Source organism: Bufo bufo, chromosome 8 (genome assembly GCF_905171765.1).
Source record: "Bufo bufo chromosome 8, aBufBuf1.1, whole genome shotgun sequence".
Classification (NCBI taxonomy): Eukaryota; Metazoa; Chordata; class Amphibia; order Anura; family Bufonidae; genus Bufo; species Bufo bufo.
The window spans coordinates 152,733,043-152,755,003 of record NC_053396.1 but is presented as its reverse complement, the minus strand read 5'-3'; positions in this window follow the sequence as shown (position 1 = coordinate 152,755,003).

The following is a 21,961-nucleotide window of genomic DNA, read 5'->3' as shown; positions in this document are numbered from 1 at the left end:
TGTGCTGTACCAAAATGATCTCCGGAGACGTTGTGGTCTGTCAACTCCAGACCCGGCGGCAAGTCCTCCACGTCTTCTACCATCACACTTAGCGGGGTTGTCTCCCCCTCCTATACCGAAGTGGTGGTCACCCCTACCGCTAGCTCTTCGGACTCAGGTTTCCAGGCTTCTGGTCTCCCCCCTGAGCCGGGCCACTCTGCTAGGGTTACATCTGTCTTATGTGTATTGGTGACTCTCGCCTCAAGCCATAGTGATGGGAAAATGGGGAAGTCTCTCCCAATTATTAATTCATAATGTAGCCACCGTCGATAGACAGACCAATGCGGTGGGATAGTCCTTCAAGTCCCCATAGATACAGACTACGCCGACCTTTCGGACAGTATACGCGGCAGGCCGCACCAGGGCAGCTCTTACCAGGGATACCAGGCTCCCTGAATCCAGCAGTGCCACCGCCAGAGTGTCCCCCACTTCCACCTGGCACAGGTGGCTATTGTCCATAGTCTCTGAGGTTCCTGTGGCACACAACTTTCTGGCATATAATGAGTGGCGGTAGCCATAGTTGGTGTCCATGGGTTCCTCCCGATGGGGACAGTCGGCCCTTATGTGTCCAGGCTCCTGACAACGCCAGCGGACCACTGGGGTTGGATCTGCAGTGGGTACATCCCAGGCGGGCCTAGGTGGCACCGGCCGCCGGGTCTGGGGTGGAGATTTACGGGGTTTGACAGGCCGCCTCCCAAAAGAACCCCCCTGTAGATTTCTGGTGGCCTCGTAGTGCTCGACCAGGTCTACCATCTCCAAGGCATTACCCGGAGACACCTGGCCAATCCAATGCTGGAGAGGGTACGGCAAAGCCCTCCAGAACATATCCGCCAGCAGACGGTCCAGTATAGCAGTGGGAGTCAAAACGTCAGGCTGCAGCCATTTTTGCAACCGGTGTAATAGTTCATAGTACTGTGGCCTGGCAGGTTCAGCCGGGTTAAATTCCCACTGATGCACACGCTTGGCCCGGATTAACACATTCACCACCAGTCTCGCCAGGATATCAAAACTTGCTGGGGTCCAGACGCCAGGAACGGAGCCCACTGGTCTCGGGGTAATTTTTCCCTCGCGGCCACCTTTTCAAACACCGCCAGATAGGTCTCGACGTTATCCAAGGGGGTCATCTTAGGGATCGCCGCACGGACAGCTTTCCGGGCATTGTGGACGTTGTGGGACGCTCCTGCAGCTTGCAATGCCATCACATGTTGCAATAGTAGCTGGTTAATTTCCTGCTGCTGCTTGTTCGCCTCCCGCTACTGCAAGTTAGCCTCCACGAGGGCCTTCACGACTGCCTCCACTTTGTCAGGAGACACGGGTCGCAACCTTGCCGGCTTGATATAAGACATGCACTAGTGCCAGGGAAAACAAAAACTTTTCGGCCTTCAGGCCTGCCTCACTGCGTTTGCCTGCATCCTCCACCAATTGTGGGGATTCGCTCTGGTAGGCAGGGTAAGCGGACGCAGTACAGAGGCAAAAACAAGGTTGTAAATCAAAGTTCAGTGTTTATTCACACATAGGAAAAAAAACAAGCCAAAAGCAATTGTCAGTTTTGGTGCATGTTCACACCACACAAGTCCACAGTGCAAAAAGACTTCACCTGGTCAGCAGATGATTTTCACCCGCAGTCCGCAGCAGGCTTTAGAGGCCTGTTTCCCAGCATGCGGCTTTCACAAATAGATGGCCTCAGTGTCTCAAAATACAGACTCCTCAGCTTCTCTGTCATGGAGGATAATCCACACCAGCTGAACGTGCTGGCTGGATTTTTATGTCCCAGCCCAAAATTCGGCCGGGAATTGTGGGGAACAGCCACCCACCCTGCTCTTTGGCTGCTCCCAATAAGAACCGGCCCAGATCGGCTTTACAGCCATACTAACAGCTGAAGTGTCAGACTACAACTTAAAACTGACACTTCAGGGAAAAATCTGGTTCTTACCTCACCGAGGCCAGGAACCTCGGTGACACGTATCTTCCGCCCCTTGTTCCTTCTTACAGCTGTTAAGTTTTTCATATACATAAACTCATTAACCTTTTGTATCCATTGCTTACTTGTAGGTGCATTTTTTGTTTCCATAACTGTGGTATACATGTCCATGCCGCTATTATCAAAAAGTGTAATAAGGAGCGTTTATACACCGCTTGAATATCGCTATGTTGCAATAAAAATAATGCTGGGTTAGGCTGTACGTCTAAGTCCGTTAACTTACATATCACATTACTCACTGTCTCCCAAATAGCTGTCAAACCCTGACAAGCCCAAAAAATATGTAGCATTGTGCCCTCCGCCTCATTAGACCTCCAACAAGCCAAACTTATCTCTGGGTTTATTTCTTGAACTCGTTTTGAAAGAAGTTTATATCCTGCTTCTTGCATCCGCAAGCTTATACAGGACTGATGCACTAACTTAAAAATTCTTGACCACTGTTCATCCGATATCACCATTTGAAGGTCCCTTTCTCACTTGCGTGCGAACGAGGGTATATCTAATTTCACTGAGTTGATCAACAACTAGTATGTTACTGAGAGTTTATGTCTCACAGGTTCTTCTTGGATAAATAGAGTCTCAAAATTTGTCAGGTGCTCTGCATAACTTTCTTTAGGCGGCAAAGATCTTAAATAATGGCCTAATTGCAAGCTACGACATGCCCCTAGATGCCTCTCCGACTCTCCCGCAGTGGGTGCTTCCTGTATCCACCCCTGCTCTGACCTAAAATGAAGCACCCTGAACCTCCCTGATTTTACCTCTGCTCGAAAAAACGGGTCTTCGACCCCTGGGGGAGATGCTGGGTTTCTGAGGATCGGAAAGAGAGCTGAGTTATAAGGTAACATATATTCTCTCACCCTCTTCTCTGAACATAGCTCTAGGGAGGGGCCTACAGTTACATGTTTTTTAAGTTCTCTAATATCTTCTGCTCTGCACATTGAAGAGGGATGTTGCTACTGGCTTGTTTGATTATTACCCACAGTTTACAACGAGTTTGCTGATACTAATCCAGAATTCTTGTTAAGTGGGCTGCGATATAGTAGCTTTTAATGTCTGTTATTCCTAGTCCTCCCTTAATTTTTGGTAAACATAGAATTTCTCTCTTAAAGGGAACCTGTCTGTCATGCCCTGCTCGGACGGTGTGCGGAGGTCTGTCAGATTGGCAGCACGTGTCTAACCTTTTGTTTGTTTTGGAATCATGCTGGATCCGCCTTCCTTCAGGTGCTCTGGGTGGGGTCATTGGCTTAAATTGCCTTCACTCCCAGAGGGCCGTGCGGGTTATAGAATTCAGTCTGGCCTTGGATTCAAGGAAGGAAGGATTGTTTGTGTTGTTTGCGGTCTAGGTTATTTGTGTGTTTTCTGCCCCTTCTCCCCTTTCACCATCTCAGGGATTCTAGTGTGTTTGCAGTCCAGGCACGAGGACACATCATTCCTACCATCAAGGTCTGAATGTGGGCTTAGCAGCATAGGGAGAGAAGTCAGGGATGTGCTAGGAGGTGACCTTTCCCCAGCATCTAGCCTAGACACTTGTGTATTTGGTTGTCTGTGTATCTGAGATCCTGTCCGCTGTGACATTATAACCCGCCATACTGTGACTGCCATTACTCAGCGGTTTTGTGATGGCATCAATTGATGCACTGGTTGACCGCATGCAGGGATTATCCCTAGAGGTTGCGGATCTGCGTAGTTCGGTCACACAGTGTCAGAGTGTTCTGGCATCAGGTGCAGGTCAAATTGGTGGGGAGCCTAAAGTCGCTCTTCCCGAGAAATTTACAGGGGGTGCGGATGATTTTATCCGCTTTAAAGAGTCATGCAAATTGTATTTTTGACTGCGTCCATTTTCGTCAGGTGATGAAAGTCAGAGGGTTGGTATCAACATGTCTCTGCTTAAAGGGGACGCGCAATCCTGGGCCTTTTCTCTGCCGCCCGGTTCTCTGGCCCTCCAGTCGGTGGAGGAATTTTTCAAAGCCCTGGGATTGATTTACGATGACCCAGATCGGGTCTCGATGGCAGAATTTAAATTGCGTAACTTATTACAGGGTGAACATACTGCAGAGGTTTACTGCGTAGAGTTTAGGAGATGGGCTACTAAGTCAGGGTGGAACGACCCTCGTAACGTAGTCAGTTTTGTCAGGGGTTATCGGAGAGGTTGAAAGATGCCCTGGCTTTTCATGAGTACCCGGATACTTTAGAGAATGCTATGTCTTTGGCTATACTGTTGGATAGACGTATCAGAGAGAGGTGTAAGGGTCCCTCCGTGCAAGGGATCCCTTCTGCGTGTGGTTTCGTCTCACCTGCTGCCCAGGGTGATATTACTTATAGCTCTGGGGTAGGGGGGGAACCCATGCAGTTGGATCAGATATCTTTTTGTTCTGGTAGGAAAAACTTTAGGAGATTACATAAACTATGTTACTACTGTGGTAAAAGTGACCATTTTGTTTTTGCTTGTCCTTTTGTTAAACCGCATGTTGATTTGAAAGAAAAAAAAAAACATCCTGACTCTTGGTAGCGTGAATAGAGTAGTGGAACAAGCAGGTATGCAAGCTCCCTGTAATTCTCATTTTCTCCTTCCAGCTATGGTGGAGCTAGACTCAAGAACATTTTCTGTTGAGGTATTCATTGACTGTGGTGCTGGGTTAAACCAGCCAAAAGCATTATCTGCCAGTTCCTCGACAGGGCAAAGTGGACCACATTAATGGTTCTTATCGTGTTATCCCTCGCTTCTCTGCCTCTCAAAAAACCGACCTGGGTATGGCATTTCCCATAGCATCTTATAGTCTTTTGGCCAACATCTTAGAAAACTATTTTAAATCACTGTTTAACAGTGATATGGGGCGACAGCTGCTACATTGTGAAGTGTCTTTACCTTCTTTTGGGGTTTACAGCAATATAAGCACGCGTAGAGTCCCTAGGAAGAGAGTTGCCCTTGGTTATTGAATTGAAAGCTGCCAACAGGTGTGGAGACAGGATCTCTCCGAAAGTCTTATAATATCTGAGTGTCAGCCCATCTGGGCCTGGAGCTTTCCCTTCCTTTGATTGACTGATGGCATCTTTCAATTCTTCTACAGTCAGAGGGAGTTCCAAAAAATTCTGCTCCTCTTCACCCAAACTGGAGAAGCCTGACTCCCCAATGTATTGCTTGATTCTATCGCTAAACCCTGGGCTTGACACTGCTGGATTTTGTGTGTCTATGGTTTACAACTCTGAAAAAAAAAATAAAATGCTTTTGCTATTTCACCTGGGTGTCTGAATACAAGAAATATACACTGCTCAAAAAAATAAAGGGAACACAAAAATAACACATCCTAGATCTGAGTTAATTAAATATTCTTCTGAAATACTTTGTTCTTTACATAGTTGAATGTGCTGACAACAAAATCACACAAAAATTAAAAAATGGAAATCAAATTTTTCAACCCATGGAGGTCTGGATTTGAAGTCACCCTCAAAATTAAAGTGGAAAAACACACTACAGGCTGAACCAACTTTGATGTAATGTCCTTAAAACAAGTCAAAATGAGGCAAATTGCGGATCCACAACACACCCGCCCGGCACCCCTATAGAAATGCCTATTCTTGTCCGCAAGCTGCGGACAAGAATAGGACATGTTCTATCTTTTGCGGAGCTGCGGACCTGAAGATCAGGGCCGCGCTCCGCAAATGCGGATGCTGACAGCACACTGTGTGCTGTCCGCATCCATTCCGTCCCCATAGAAAATGAATGGGTCCGCACCCATTCCGCAAAATTGCGGAACGGATGCGGACCCATTTGCGGATGTGTGAATGGAGCCTTAGGAATAGATTGCGGAGGCTCTATAGATTTGATAGGCTCATCCACAAAGTCCCCTCATCCATTGTTCCTCCTCTGGCTCCATCTCTGTCCGATACTGCCATCTTTCCCCTTACAGGTCTTCTATATGTTATACAGTCCTCCTGTCCCGTGGGACCCCTTGGAGGTCTATTTAAGAGGTTATCTGGCAAGACAATATTAATCTTACCTCTTTGCTGCGTACCTGGGGGGATTCCTTCTGATCCGGCCTGATTCACAGCTATTTCTTCCGGCTCTCCCCCTGCTGTCACATCTCTCTCGTTCCTAGAGATCCCCAGAAACCTTTATAAACCAGGGTTCAGGGTACTGGAGCGGGTCGCTATGCTGTTAGCCGCTTTTGGTGCTGCTTTATGTGCTGCTCCTGCGTTTGCACCTCCACGCGAATCTCTGCCTACTTATGCTCCGCATCTGACTGGGCAGTATGGAGGATTCACAGCTAGCTTGCAGCGTGTTGGCATTACCCCCTTTGTCTTTCAAAATTCAATCCACCGCTCCACCTGTTGTACTTCATCTTGCAGGCAGGAGACAGGAGGGTCAGGAGGGACAGGAGTGACAGGAGGAACGAATCCCGGGGGAGAATAGCACATGCAGCAACCTTCAGCTAACAATCCACGGGCCAAGCTTCCATTTCTCTCCGCTCCGGGCGGTTCAGGTCTCCACAGGTGAGCAACTCACTCCATCACCTGCTCCCTCATGACTGAGCCACTTAGGATTTAGCTGGAATGGTAATTGGGAGCTATGTCGCATATGAAGACAGCCTGAGGTGGCCCTAGAGTGGAAACCCCCAAAAAGTGACCCCATTCCAGAAACTAAACCCCTCAAGGAATATTTCAAGGTGTGTAGTGAGCACTTTGACCCATCAGGCGTTTTACAGAATTAGGAAATGGCAGGCTTCAGAGTGGAAGGAGCACCATATTGTTAAAGACCTGAATATGGGTATGCTGGTATAATATTTTTCCACATAGAGGTGGCAACTCTTATCCAGCAGTGGGTGCAGCAAGTCCCACACAATATTTCCGCTAACTCCTAGGATGGGAGGGAATTCTGGGGGTTCTATGCGGGAATTTTTCCCTTCATAAACACGGAACTTGTGGGTGTACCCGGAGCTACTCTCACAAAGTTTGTAAATTTTTATGTAGGAATTTCCGAATTGACTCAAAACGCTTCCGGGTCAATGTCTGGTAAATTGGAGTCTGGTAGAAAATGTCCGAACTCCAATATTGTCTGACCTTTGGCTTCTTTACTATGCCCATATGCAGCATAAGTCCCCAAAACTTCATCATCTCTGCTGCATATACTGGGGTCCAACCTAGGGGTCTAGCGTATGACGAGGTAGGGTTCTGAGCTATAAATTGTTGGACGTACAATTTGGTTTGGGCCACCAGAGAAGAAGATTTAGAAAAAATCTAGTTCTGTGAAGCCCGCACTGTCTATCTGTATTCCACAAAATCAGGAATTTGGGGCTGATAATCGTCATGGGGTTGGGTCTACACTGCGTGCAGAATTATTAGGCAAATGAGTATTTTGACCAGATCATCCTCTTTATGCATGTTGTCTTACTCCAAGCTGTATAGACTCGAAAGCCTACTACCAATTAAGCATATTAGGTGATGTGCATCTCTGTAATGAGAAGGGGTGTGGTCTAATGACATCAACACCCTATATTAGGTGTGCATAATTATTAGGCAACTTCCTTTCCTTTGGCAAAATGGGTCAAAAGAAGGACTTGACAGGATCAGAAAAGTCAAAAATAGTGAGATATCTTGCAGAGGGATGCAGCACTCTTAAAATTGCAAAGCTTCTGAAGCGTGATCATCGAACAATCAAGCGTTTCATTCAAAATAGTCAACAGGGTTGCAAGAAGCGTGTGGAAAAACCAAGGCGCAAAATAACTGCCCATGAACTGAGAAAAGTCAAGCGTGCAGCTGCCAAGATGCCACTTGCCACCAGTTTGGCCATATTTCAGAGCTGCAACATCACTGGAGTGCCCAAAAGCGCAAGGTGTGCAATACTCAGAGACATGGCCAAGGTAAGAAAGGCTGAAAGACGACCACCACTGAACAAGACACACAAGCTGAAACGTCAAGACTGGGCCAAGAAATATCTCAAGACTGATTTTTCTAAGGTTTTATGGACTGATGAAATGAGAGTGAGTCTTGATGGGCCAGATGGATGGGCCCGTGGCTGGATTGGTAAAGGGCAAAGAGCTCCAGTCCGACTCAGACGCCAGCAAGGTGGAGGTGGGGTACTGGTTTTTGGCTGGTATCATCAAAGATGAGCTTGTGGGGCCTTTTCGGGTTGAGGATGGAGTCAAGCTCAACTCCCAGTCCTACTGCCAGTTTCTGGAAGACACCTTCTTCAAGCAGTGGTACAGGAAGAAGTCTGCATCCTTCAAGAAAAACATGATTTTCATGCAGGACAATGCTCCATCACACGCGTCCAAGTACTCCACAGCGTGGCTGGCAAGAAAGGGTATAAAAGAAGAAAATCTAATGACATGGCCTCCTTGTTCACCTGATCTGAACCCCATTGAGAACCTGTGGTCTATCATCAAATGTGAGATTTACAAGGAGGGAAAACAGTACACCTCTCTGAACAGTGTCTGGGAGGCTGTGGTTGCTGCTGCACGCAATGTTGATGGTGAACAGATCAAAACACTGACAGAATCCATGGATGGCAGGCTTTTGAGTGTCCTTGCAAAGAAAGGTGGCTATATTGGTCACTGATTTGTTTTTGTTTTGTTTTTGAATGTCAGAAATGTATATTTGTGAATGTTGAGATGTTATATTGGTTTCACTGGTAAAAATAAATAATTGAAATGGGTATATATTTGTTTATTGTTAAGTTGCCTAATAATTATGCACAGTAATAGTCACCTGCACACACAGATATCCCCCTAAAATAGCTAAAACTAAAAACAAACTAAAAACTACTTCCAAAAATATTCAGCTTTGATATTAATGAGTTTTTTGGGTTCATTGAGAACATGGTTGTTGTTCAATAATAAAATTAATCCTCAAAAATACAACTTGCCTAATAATTCTGCACTCCCTGTATATGGGGTTACTCTGGGGGGCTGCTTCCACTGCTAAACTTGGGTACCTTCTAGAGGGTCCCTCATCAGAGAATGATGATGATGATGATGAGGGGGTAGAGGAGTAGAGGAAAGTGGTATCCTCTTCTCCCTCATTGGCTGACTCAGTATCAGAGGCAAGATAGGCATATGCCTCTTCAGCTGAGTAAACTCGTTGGGACCAATGGACCATTTTTATTTTAACTAGACGCAATGAACAGATGGCTCACTGTGGACAATCACGCCTGGTGCTCTAGTCAAAAAGAACCACCCCTTGCTCTCAATAAAAATATAATGTATAAGTTGGACCTATACATACGAGTCTTTTGCACTGGGACTTTCACCTATATATATATACTGTAAGTCTCCACAAGATACCTAATAGCAATCGATTTGGAATGTTTTACTTAAGAATGTTTTACTGATGTCTATGCCATTTCATTTAATTTTATGTATTTGCTTTTATTCGATTTTATTTGATTGATTTTTTACAATCGATTTTTTATAATCGACATTCTATAATCGATAGACTGTACAACAGATGGTTAGCATCTAGATTTATCCTATTGTGTTTAAATAAATTTGTCTGGTTCCACATCTCTCCTATAGTGTTTTGAGTGCCGGTCCAACTTATACACCATTTTTTTTTTTTTGTGTTTTGTGTGAAATGTGTAAAACTTTATTTAGTATGGGGTGTGTATGTAGTGTTTTCACACGTGAAGGGGCTTGTTATAAATTTGAAATACAGAGAAAAGAGTAGAAAAAAAAATGTATTTGCTGGATGCACGCACAAACCTACACTAACACTACCTAACTAAAATAGATTTCTATATATATATGTATATAGAGATTTATATACAGTATATAGATAAAACTAACTACATGAAAAAAAAAGGATACACTAAACTGAGCACACCGGTCAGAAAAATGTATGTTTCTGATCAGTGCTCAGCAGATGCAAGACGCACGCACGCACACAGATATTATGTGCGTGCAAAAATTTACACTAACACTACCTAAATAAAATTGATTTCTATATATATGTATATGGAGATTTATATATACAGGGAGTGCAGAATTATTAGGCAAGTTGTATTTTTGAGGATTAATTTTATTATTGAACAACAACCATGTTCTCAATGAACCCAAAAAACTCATTAATATCAAAGCTGAATATTTTTGGAAGTAGTTTTTAGTTTGTTTTTAGTTTTAGCTATTTTAGGGGGATATCTGTGTGTGCAGGTGACTATTACTGTGCATAATTATTAGGCAACTTAACAAAAAACAAATATATACCCATTTCAATTATTTATTTTTTCCAGTAAAACCAATATAATATCTCAACATTCACAAATATACATTTCTGACATTCAAAAACAAAACAAAAACAAATCAGTGACCAATATAGCCACCTTTCTTTGCAAGGACACTCAAAAGCCTGCCATCCATGGATTCTGTCAGTGTTTTGATCTGTTCACCATCAACATTGCGTGCAGCAGCAACCACAGCCTCCCAGACACTGTTCAGAGAGGTGTACTGCTTTCCCTCCTTGTAAATATCACATTTGATGATGGACCACAGGTTCTCAATGGGGTTCAGATCAGGTGAACAAGGAGGCCATGTCATTAGATTTTCTTCTTTTATACCCTTTCTTGCCAGCCACGCTGTGGAGTACTTGGACGCGTGTGATGGAGCATTGTCCTGCATGAAAATCATGTTTTTCTTGAAGGATGCAGACTTCTTCCTGTACCACTGCTTGAAGAAGGTGTCTTCCAGAAACTGGCAGTAGGACTGGGAGTTGAGCTTGACTCCATCCTCAACCCGAAAAGGCCCCACAAGCTCATCTTTGATGATACCAGCCCAAACCAGTACTCCACCTCCACCTTGCTGGCGTCTGAGTCGGACTGGAGCTCTCTGCCCTTTACCAATCCAGCCACGGGCCCATCCATCTGGCCCATCAAGACTCACTCTCATTTCATCAGTCCATAAAACCTTAGAAAAATCAGTCTTGAGATATTTCTTGGCCGAGTCTTGACGTTTCAGCTTGTGTGTCTTGTTCAGTAGTGGTCGTCTTTCAGCCTTTCTTACCTTGGCCATGTCTCTGAGTATTGCACACCTTGTGCTTTTGGGCACTCCAGTGATGTTGCAGCTCTGAAATATGGCCAAACTGGTGGCAAGTGGCATCTTGGCAGCTGCACGCTTGACTTTTCTCAGTTCATGGGCAGTTATTTTGCGCCTTGGTTTTTCCACACGCTTCTTGCGACCCTGTTGACTATTTTGAATGAAACGCTTGATTGTTCGATGATCACGCTTCAGAAGCTTTGCAATTTTAAGAGTGCTGCATCCCTCTGCAAGATATCTCAGTATTTTTGACTTTTCTGAGCCTGCAAGTCCTTCTTTTGACCCATTTTGCCAAAGGAAAGGAAGTTGCCTAATAATTATGCACACCTGATATAGGTTGTTGATGTCATTAGACCACACCCCTTCTCATTACAGAGATGCACATCACCTAATATGCTTAATTGGTAGTAGGCTTTCGAGCCTATACAGCTTGGAGTTAGACAACATGCATAAAGAGGATGATGTGGTCAAAATACTCATTTGCCTAATAATTCTGCACGCAGTGTATAGGTATAACTAACTACTTTAAAAAAAATATGCACAGTAAACTGAGCAGACCGATCATAAAAATGGATGTTTCTGATCAGCGCTCAGCAGGTGCAGGACGCACGCACACAGATATTATGTGCGTGCAGAAATCTACACTAACACTACCTAACTAAAATTAATTTCTAACACTAAAAGTACTTTTTACACCAAAAAAAATAAAATAAACTCAGCACAAAAGTGACCAGTAAAAAAATTGTACTTATTGGTGTTCAGGGCTGCAGAACGCATACAAACGGACGTTTGGTGCATTCGTGCAGACACTGCAGTATAAAAATTTACTGCAGATAAAAAAAGAACACTAGCTAAAAATTAACATATATATATATATATATATATATATATATATATATATATATATATATGATTCTAACTATTACTTCTTAGAAAAAAAGAAAAAAAAAAGGAACAGATGAAAAAAATATATATCTGCGCCAAAAAAAAGAGCCCAGGTGCTGAGCAGTGAAGTATGGACTGATCAGCACTTGGCTTTCACAGCTCGCACACAGAAAAAGTGACAAAAAAAAATATCTAAATTTCTTCGCCGCAGGCAAAATCGGACGTGAGGGGTGGGGGGAAGGGGTAGGAGGGAGAGGGGGATAGGGACAGCGAATAGGGGGTGGATTAGGGATCTGGAACTTCTGCTGCAGAAAAAAATAATAAATCACTGCAGCAGATGTGCAGTGAAAGCTGTGGTAGAACCACAAATCCCAGCAGATCGAGCACAGAGAAGCACAGAACCTCTCAACATGCAGTCACCAGCTAGAATGGCTGCATGCAGTGAGGTTCTGCCCTTCCTTGTGCAGCTATAGCGCTGCCATTGGCTGGAGCGTTGTTCTAGCCAATCGCAGCACTAGCAGGGGACCCAAAACGCTGGTGTCCCCTGCCTCACCTTGGAGGTGACCAGTGCTAACCAGTTCAGCACCAGCCACCTTCCCCTGACCTCCCCCCGCCCCGCCCCACAGTTTACATGTGCTTCCGGCGCTGCGATGTGCCATCATTACTGATCGGCCAATTGCAGCGCTTATGGCTGCCTGTCAGTAAGAGCAGTCATCGCTCTCTGATCCCCTCGCTATTTTCACCTAGAGCCCGGCAGACCTCGCGCCGTACATGTACGGCGCTGGTCCTTAAGTCACGTCCAGTAGTGCCGTAAATGTATGTCGTGGGTCCTCTAAGGGTTAAAGGAAAGATAAATAACTAGCTTATTAGGTAATAATATCATTAAGTGACTCCTACATACATCCAACCACACAGACATTATTTTATCTCTCCGAAATGTCTATGTGTCCATCTAGGAAATGTGCCTGGAGATTGCTGGAGACAAATCTCATGGTTCAAAATATGATATGCTCTTAGAAGCCTCATGGAACAAGAAGACACATCAAATACAAAAATAAAGCACCCAAAGCACTCTGTGGGTCTGTTTTTCAGCAGCTGGAATAGGAAGAATAGTCAGGTTTAAGCTAAAGCTAAATGAAGCAAAATACAGAGATATTCTTAATGAAAATCTGGTCTAGAGTGCTCTCAACCTCAGACTGGGCTAAAATTTTCATCATCCAACAAGACAATGACCATTAGTGATGAGTGGCAGGGGCAATATTCGCGCCCAAAACGAATGACCATAAGTACACAGTCAAGGCAACACAGAAGTAGCTCGGGGACAACTTTACAAATGTCCTTAAACAACCCAGCCACAACCCTGGCTTGAACCCAATTGAACATCTCTGGAGTGACCTGAAAATGACTGTCCACGGTCCCCATCTAACCTGACAGAGCTTGAAAGGATCTGCAGCGAAGATTGGCAGAAAATCTCCAAATCCATGTGTGCAAACCTTGTGACATCATACCCAGTGGAGGCTGTAATAAATGGCAAAGGGTCTCAATATGTTTGTCAATGCAAGATTTTAGTTTTTCCTTTTCAATAAATGAGCAAATATTTTGAACATTCTGTTTTCACTTTGTCATTATGGGGAATTGAGTGCAGAATGATTGAGTGAAACTTGATTTTATTAGTTTGATCACAAGGCTGCAGCATAACAATGTTAAAAAAGCAAAAAAAAGTCTGAAGACTTTATGGAGTACATTGTGATTTTTTTTTTCTGCACAACCTTGCCTAGGCTCCCTCAGTAAGACCTATTGCACACGACCGTATGGCTTTTTCAGTGTTTTGCGGTCCGTTTCTGTTCAGTTTTTCCATTCCGTTTTTCCGTATGGCATATACAGTATACAGTAATTACATAGAAAAAATTGGGCTGGGCATAAAATTTTCAATAGATGGTTCTGCAAAAACGGAACGGATATGGAAGACATACGGATGCATTTTCCGTATGTGTTCCGTTTTTTTTTGCAGACCCATTGACTTGAATGGAGCCCTGGAACGTGATTTGTGGGCAATAATAGGATATGTTCTATCTTTCAACGGAACAGAAAAACGGAAATACAGAAACGGAATGCATACGGAGTACATTCAGTTTTTTGGGCGGACCCATTGAAATGAATGGTTCCGTATACGGACCGTGTGCGGAACGCAAAAAACGGCCCATAAACGGAAAAAAATAAACGGTCATGTGCATGAGGCCTAATGGTACAGCCATAGTCAGGTTTCTACATGCAGCTTGTGAAGCCAAAATCAGGAGTGGAAAAAAAAGAGAGAAAGATATGACTTCCCTTTTTTTTTTATTCACTCCAGGTTTTGGCCCCCAAAACTGCATGCTCCAGGGATTTTGCACTAAACACCCAGAATATAAGATGGCTCAAATGGAATCAGGTTCATTGAATTCTATTAGAGCGTATTGTGGTCATGCATTGTGACATTTCTATTTCCATCAGTAGGTGGGAGGGAGAGGAAGGAGAAGTTAATGAACTGTCCTTATTGCTATTGTCAATAGTGTCATCTTGCATTATCTGCCTCCACCTCTTCATGTAACCTTGTCTGTGATTATAAAAACTATCTTTGTAGTATAAGATAAAATTATTTGAAAGCATCCTCTTGATAAATTTTACATTATCTTAAGAGTTAACACTACATGCTACACAACATGTAAAAAACAATTAAATAGGAGATAAAAGTAATTTTTTTACACAAAATTCAGTTTAATCACTAAATCAACAAATATATGATCAAAGGGTGCCATTTTGAAGTGTGGAGTGGGGATTTCTATGGGCGACCCTGAACAGGTTTCGATTTAGCCCGATTTTTATGAACTGGATAAAGACCATTTCTAAACAGCCAAGAGCAAGGATAATTATAAACAGTCTAGCATATTGAGAGGGGCATGTGACAGGGGTCCCCTCTCTCCCCACTACTCTTTGCCCTGGTTATTGAGCCACTGGCTATTAAGATCCGATAGAATCAGAGATCGGCAGGGTTCAGAGTGGGGAGGAGACAGGACAAGATTTTGTTATATACAGACAACCTTTTTTCTGGGGATACCACCAAAATTTTGGATTATATAATGAAAATCATGGAGGATTATTGCAGTTTTTTAGCATCTTGGTGAATTGGATTAAATCTACAGTTTTACCACTGGATAATAAAGTAACGGTCAAAGATAGTGAAGGCCTTGCGGTTCGCCCAGCAGTCAGTTTGCGACGAACTTTGCTCGTTTGCGATTCGCCGAACATGCGAACATATGATATTCCCGCACGCCATATTTTTTTACATTGTGAAGAACTTTGACCCATGACACATCCATCAGGTGGTACAGGACAGCCAATTGAGACATTTCAGCACATGGACATACCCCCTGCCTTATAAATAGACCCGATCTGGCCGCCATTTTCCATTCAGTCTTTTGCCAGTGTAGGGAGAGGTTTCTGTGTGAAGCAGGGACAGACTGTTAGGGACACCAAACGCTAGCTAATAGGGCCACAAAAGTCCTTTTAAGGACTGGTATAGGTGTACTATTGATAGGCGTGCATTACAGGGGGGTGTAATACACTTATAATACAGTATACTTTCTAATATAGAAAGCATATTATAGTGGATTTGTATTGTGCAGCAGTGGTGAGCGGTTCTGCAGCGATACTGCAGCTACACAGAGTGACAAACGCAATAAGAAAAAATAATTATAACTGGTGTGGTATACCAGTCGCCCCCACAAAAAACTGATAGAAACGGGGTGTTATATACTAATAATATACTTTCTATATAGTGCATTTGGGTACAGCAGCATTTGTTAATTATAACTGGTGTGCGCATGCGCGTACTCAAAAATTATATTGCCGATATTTTGCATTGAAAAAAATAATGAATGAAGATCGCAAATTCGAATAATACTTCTGGTGTGTCACTGTCCATGTTGTGGGACTATTTGTGCACTTATAGTAATTATTTCTTGGCTGCAAATATGGCCTGAAGGTTTTTCAGGTTCGCCTGCCATTAAAATGAATGGGAGCCGCCGCGAACTTGTGGTGTGAATTTGATCGCGTTCGCGAACCGTCCCGGCAGATGTTCGTCCATCACTAGTCAAAAATAGTAAATGAAGAATATTGGGACATCAGGGTAGTTTTACATATTTGAGGATAGAAATCTCGCCTGTAGTATCTAGATTTATTTAACTGAACATAACCCTTATGTTTAACCCCTTAAGGACTCGTCCCTATTTCACCTTCTGGACTTGGCCATTTTTTGCAAATCTGACCAGTGTCACTTTAAGTGCTGATAACTTTAAAACGGTTTGACTTATCCAGGCCATTCTGAGATTGTTCTTTGTCATATATTGTACTTCATCACACTGGTAAAATGAAGTAAAAAAAAAAATATATATTTATAAAAAAATACCAAATTTACCAAAAATTTTTAAAAAATTGAAAATTTCTAAGTTTCAATTTCTCTACTTATATAATACATAGTAATACTTCCAAAAATTGTTATTACTTTTCATTCCCCATATGTCTACTTCATGTTTGGATCATTTTGGGAATGATATTTTATTTTTTGGGGATATTACAAGGCTTAGAAGTTTATAAGTAAGGATGAGCGAACCCGAACTGTATAGTTCGGGTTCGTACCGAATTTTGGGGTGTCCGTGACACGGACCCGAACCCGAACATTTTCGTAAAAGTCTGTGTTCGGGTTCGGTGTTCGGCGCTTTCTTGGCGCTTTTTGAAAGGCTGCAAAGCAGCCAATCAACAAGCGTCATACTACTTGCCCCAAGAGGCCATCACAGACTTGCCTACTATTGGCATGGCTGTGATTGGCCAGTGCAGCATGTGACCCAGCCTCTATATAAGCTTGGGTCACGTAGCTCTGCACGTCACTCTGCTGATTCAAGCATAGGGAGAGGTTGCAGCTGCGACGTTAGGGCGGGATTAGGCAGATTAACTCCTCCAAAAGACTTCATTCTGTGATCGATCTGCAGCTGTGGAGCATTGAAGTGCTAATATTGCTCATTTTTTGAGGCTGCCCAGAGCGTTTTTAGATCACTTTTTTTCTGGGGTGATCGGCGGCCATTTTTTGACTTGTGGTGCGCCAGCACAAGCTATCACCAAGTGTATTTAACCATCAATAGTGTGGTTATTTTGTGCTATATCCTACATCAGCTGCAGGCTGAGCCTGTGTCACCGAAGTGCATTTAACCATCAACAGTCTGGTTATTTTTTGGCCATATACTACATCAGCTGCAGGCTGAGCCTGTGTCACCGAAGTGCATTTTATCAACAACAGTCTGATTATTTTTTGGCCATATACTACATCTGGTGCAGGCTGAGCCTGTGTCACCCAAGTGCATTTAACCATAAACAGTGTGGTTATTTTTTGGCCATATACTACATCAGGGGCAAGTTGAGCCTGTCACCCAGCGCCTAAAAAATAGACCTGACATTTCTATTCAACCAAATCTGTACTGTTTTAGCTAGTCAAGTTATTTGTAGTGACCGTAAAAGCACACTTTTTGTTCTGGGTTGAAAAACTATTCCCAAATTTGCCATTCTCAAAATAACTAGTTTCTGCTATATGAGGCCTACTTGAAATCTATCTTAAAAAGGATATCTTACATTGAAGGTGCTGATAGTGTCATTCAGAAAAACCTAAGACACACGCTAGCGTGCAGATAGAAGTCTGATTCTGTGATTAAACCTATACCTGTCACACAGCGCAAAAAAAAACAGGCCTCACATCTCTATTCAACCAAATCTGTACTGTTTTAGCTGGTCAAGTTATTTGTAGTGACCGTAAAATTTAGCACACTTTTTGTTCTGGGTTGAAAAACTATTCCCAAATTTGCCATTCTCAAAATAACTAGTTTCTGGTATTTGAGGCCTACTTGAAATCTATCCCAAAAAGGATATCTTACATTGAAGGTACTGATAGTGTCATTCAGAAAAACCTAAGACACACGCTAGCGTGCAGATAGAAGTCTGATTCTGTGATTAAACCTATACCTGTCACACAGCGCAAAAAAAAACAGGCCTCACATCTCTATTCAACCAAATCTGTACTGTTTTAGCTGGTCAAGTTATTTGTAGTGACCGTAAAAGCACTTTTTATTTTCTGGATTGAAAAACTATTCCCAAATTTGCCATTCTCAAAATAACTAGTTTCTGGTATTTGAGGCCTACTTGAAATCTATCCCAAAAAGGATATCTTACATTGAAGGTACTGATAGTGTCATTCAGAAAAACCTAAGACACACGCTAGCGTGCAGATAGAAGTCTGATTCTGTGATTAAACCTATACCTGTCACACAGCGCAAAAAAAAACAGGCCTCACATCTCTATTCAACCAAATCTGTACTGTTTTAGCTGGTCAAGTTATTTGTAGTGACCGTAAAAGCACACTTTTTGTTCTGGGTTGAAAAACTATTCCCAAACTTGCCATTCTCAAAATTGTGGTGAACGGGAACAATGAGGAAAACATCTAATAAGGGACGCGGACGTGGACATGGTCGTGGTAGTGTTAGTGGACCCTCTGGTGCTGGGAGAGGACGTGGCCGTTCTGCCACAGCCACACGTCCTAGTGTACCAACTACCTCAGGTCCCAGTAGCCGCCAGAATTTACAGGGATATTTGGTGGGGCCCAATGCCGTTCTAAGGATGGTAAGGCCTGAGCAGGTACAGGCATTAGTCAATTGGGTGGCCGACAGTGCATCCAGCACGTTCACATTATCTCCCACCCAGTCTTCTGCAGAAAGCGCACAGATGGCTCATGAAAACCAAGCCCATCAGTCTGTCACATCACCCCCATGCATATCAGGGAAACTGTCTGAGCCTCAAGTTATGCAGCAGTCTCTTATGCTGTTTGAAGACTCTGCTGCCAGGGTTTTCCAAGGGCATCCACCTAGCCCTTCACCAGGCGTGGAAGAGATAGAATGCACTAACGCACAACCACTTATGTTTCCTGATGATGAGGACATGGGAATACCACCTCAGCACGTCTCTGATGATGACGAAACACAGGTGCCAACTGCTGCGTCTTTCTGCAGTGTGCAGACTGAACAGGAGGTCAGGGGTCAAGACTGGGTGGAAGACGATGCAGGGGACGATGAGGTCCTAGACCCCACATGGAATGAAGGTCGTGCCACTGACTTTCACAGTTCGGAGGAAGAGGCAGTGGTGAGACCGAGCCAACAGCGTAGCAAAAGACAAAGAGGGAGCAGTGGGCAAAAGCAGAACACCCGCTGCCAAGAGACTCTGCCTGCTACTGACCGCCGCCATCTGGGACCGAGCACCCCAAAGGCAGCTTCAAGGAGTTCCCTGGCATGGCACTTCTTCAAACAATGTGCTGACGACAAGACCCGAGTGGTTTGCACGCTGTGCTATCAGAGCCTGAAGCGAGGCATTAACGTTCTGAACCTTAGCACAACCTGCATGACCAGGCACCTGCATGCAAAGCATGAACTGCAGTGGAGTAAACACCTTAAAAACAAGGAAGTCACTCAGGCTCCCCCTGCTCCCTCTTATGCTGCTGCTGCCTCGGCCTCTTCTGCTGCTGCCGCCGCCTCGGCCTCTTCTGCTGCTGCTGCCGCCGCCTCGGCCTCTTCCTCTGCCTCTGGAGGAACGTTGGCACCTGCCGCCCAGCAAACATGGGATGTACCACCAACACCACCACCTGCGTTACCAAGCATCTCAACCATGTCACACGGCAGCGTTCAGCTCTCCATCTCACAAACATTTGAGAGAAAGCGTAAATTCCCACCTAGCCACCCTCGATCCCTGGCCCTGAATGCCAGCATTTCTAAACTACTGGCCTATGAAATGCTGTCATTTAGGCTGGTGGACACACACAGCTTCAAACAGCTCATGTCACTTGCTGTCCCACAGTATGTTGTTCCCAGCCGCCACTACTTCTCCAAGAGAGCCGTGCCTTCCCTGCACAAACAAGTGTCCGATAAAATCAAGTGTGCACTGCGCAACGCCATCTGTGGCAAGGTCCACCTAACCACAGATACGTGGACCAGTAAGCACGGCCAGGGACGCTATATCTCCCTAACTGCACACTGGGTAAATGTAGTGGCGGGTGGGCCCCAGGCGGAGAGCTGTTTGGCGCACGTCCTTCCGCCGCCAAGGATCGCAGGGCAACATTCTTTGCCTCCTGTCTCCTCCTCCTCCTACTCAGCTTCCTCCTCCTCTTCTTCCACCTGCTCATCCAGTCAGCCACACACCTTCACCACCAACTTCAGCACAGCACGGGGTAAACGTCAGCAGGCCATTCTGAAACTCATATGTTTGGGGGACAGGCCCCACACCGCACAGGAGTTGTGGCGGGGTATAGAACAACAGACCGACGAGTGGTTGCTGCCGGTGAGCCTCAAGCCCGGCCTAGTGGTGTGCGATAATGGGCGAAATCTCGTTGCAGCTCTGGGACTAGCCGGTTTGACGCACATCCCTTGCCTGGCGCATGTGCTGAATTTGGTGGTGCAGAAGTTCATTCGCAACTACCCCGACATGTCAGAGCTGCTGCATAAAGTGCGGGCCGTCTGTTCGCGCTTCCGGCGTTCACACCCTGCCGCTGCTCGCCTGTCTGCGCTACAGCGTAACTTCGGCCTTCCCGCTCACCGCCTTATATGCGACGTACCCACCAGGTGGAACTCCACCTTGCATATGCTGGACAGACTGTGCGAGCAGGCCATAGTGGAGTTTCAGCTGCAGCACGCACGGGTCAGTCGCACTGTGGATCAGACACACTTCACCACCAATGACTGGGCCTCCATGCGAGACCTGTGTGCCCTGTTGCGCTGTTTTGAGTACTCCACCAACATGGCCAGTGGCGATGACGCCGTTTTCAGCGTTACAATACCACTTCTATGTCTCCTTGAGAAAACACTTAGGGTGATGATGGAAGAGGAGGTGGCCCAGGAGGAAGAGGAGGAAGAGGGGTAATTTTTAGCACTTTCAGGCCAGTCTCTTCGAAGTGACTCAGAGGGAGGTTTTTTGCAACACCAGAGGCCAGGTACAAATGTGGCCAGACAGGGCCCACTACTGGAGGACGAGGAGGACGAGGATGAGGAGGAGGTGGAGGAGGATGAGGATGAAGCATGTTCACAGCGGGGTGGCACCCAAAGCAGCTCGGGCCCATCACTGGTGCGTGGCTGGGGGGAAACACAGGACGATGACGATACGCCTCCCACAGAGGACAGCTTGTCCTTACCTCTGGGCAGCCTGGCACACATGAGCGACTACATGCTGCAGTGCCTGCGCAACGACAGCAGAGTTGCCCACATTTTAACGTGTGCGGACTACTGGGTTGCCACCCTGCTGTATCCCCGGTACATAGACAATGTGCCCACCTTACTTCCTACACTGGAGCGTGATAGGAAGATGCGCGAGTACAAGCGCACGTTGGTAGATGCGCTACTGAGAGCATTTCCAAATGTCACAGGGGAACCAGTGGAAGCCCAAGACGAAGGCAGAGGAGGAGCAAGAGGTCGCCAACGCAGCTGTGTCACGCCTAGCTCCTCTGAGGACAGGGTTAGCATGGCAGAGATGTGGAAAAGTTTTGTCAACACGCCACAGCTAAGTGCACCACCACCTGATACGGAACGTGTTAGCAGGAGGCAACATTTCACTAACATGGTGGAACAGTACCTGTGCACACCCCTCCACGTACTGACTGATGGTTCGGCCCCATTCAACTTCTGGGTCTCCAAATTGTCCACGTGGCCAGAGCTAGCCTTTTATGCCTTGGAGGTGCTGGCCTGCCCGGCGGCCAGCGTTTTGTCTGAACGTGTATTCAGCACGGCAGGGGGCGTCATTACAGACAAACGCAGCCGCCTGTCTACAGCCAATGTGGACAAGCTGACGTTCATAAAATGAACCAGTCATGGATCCCACAGGACCTGTCCATCCCTTGTGCAGATTAGATATTAACTACCTCCCCTTAACAATATATTATTCTACTCCAGGGCACTTCCTCATTCAATACTATTTTTTA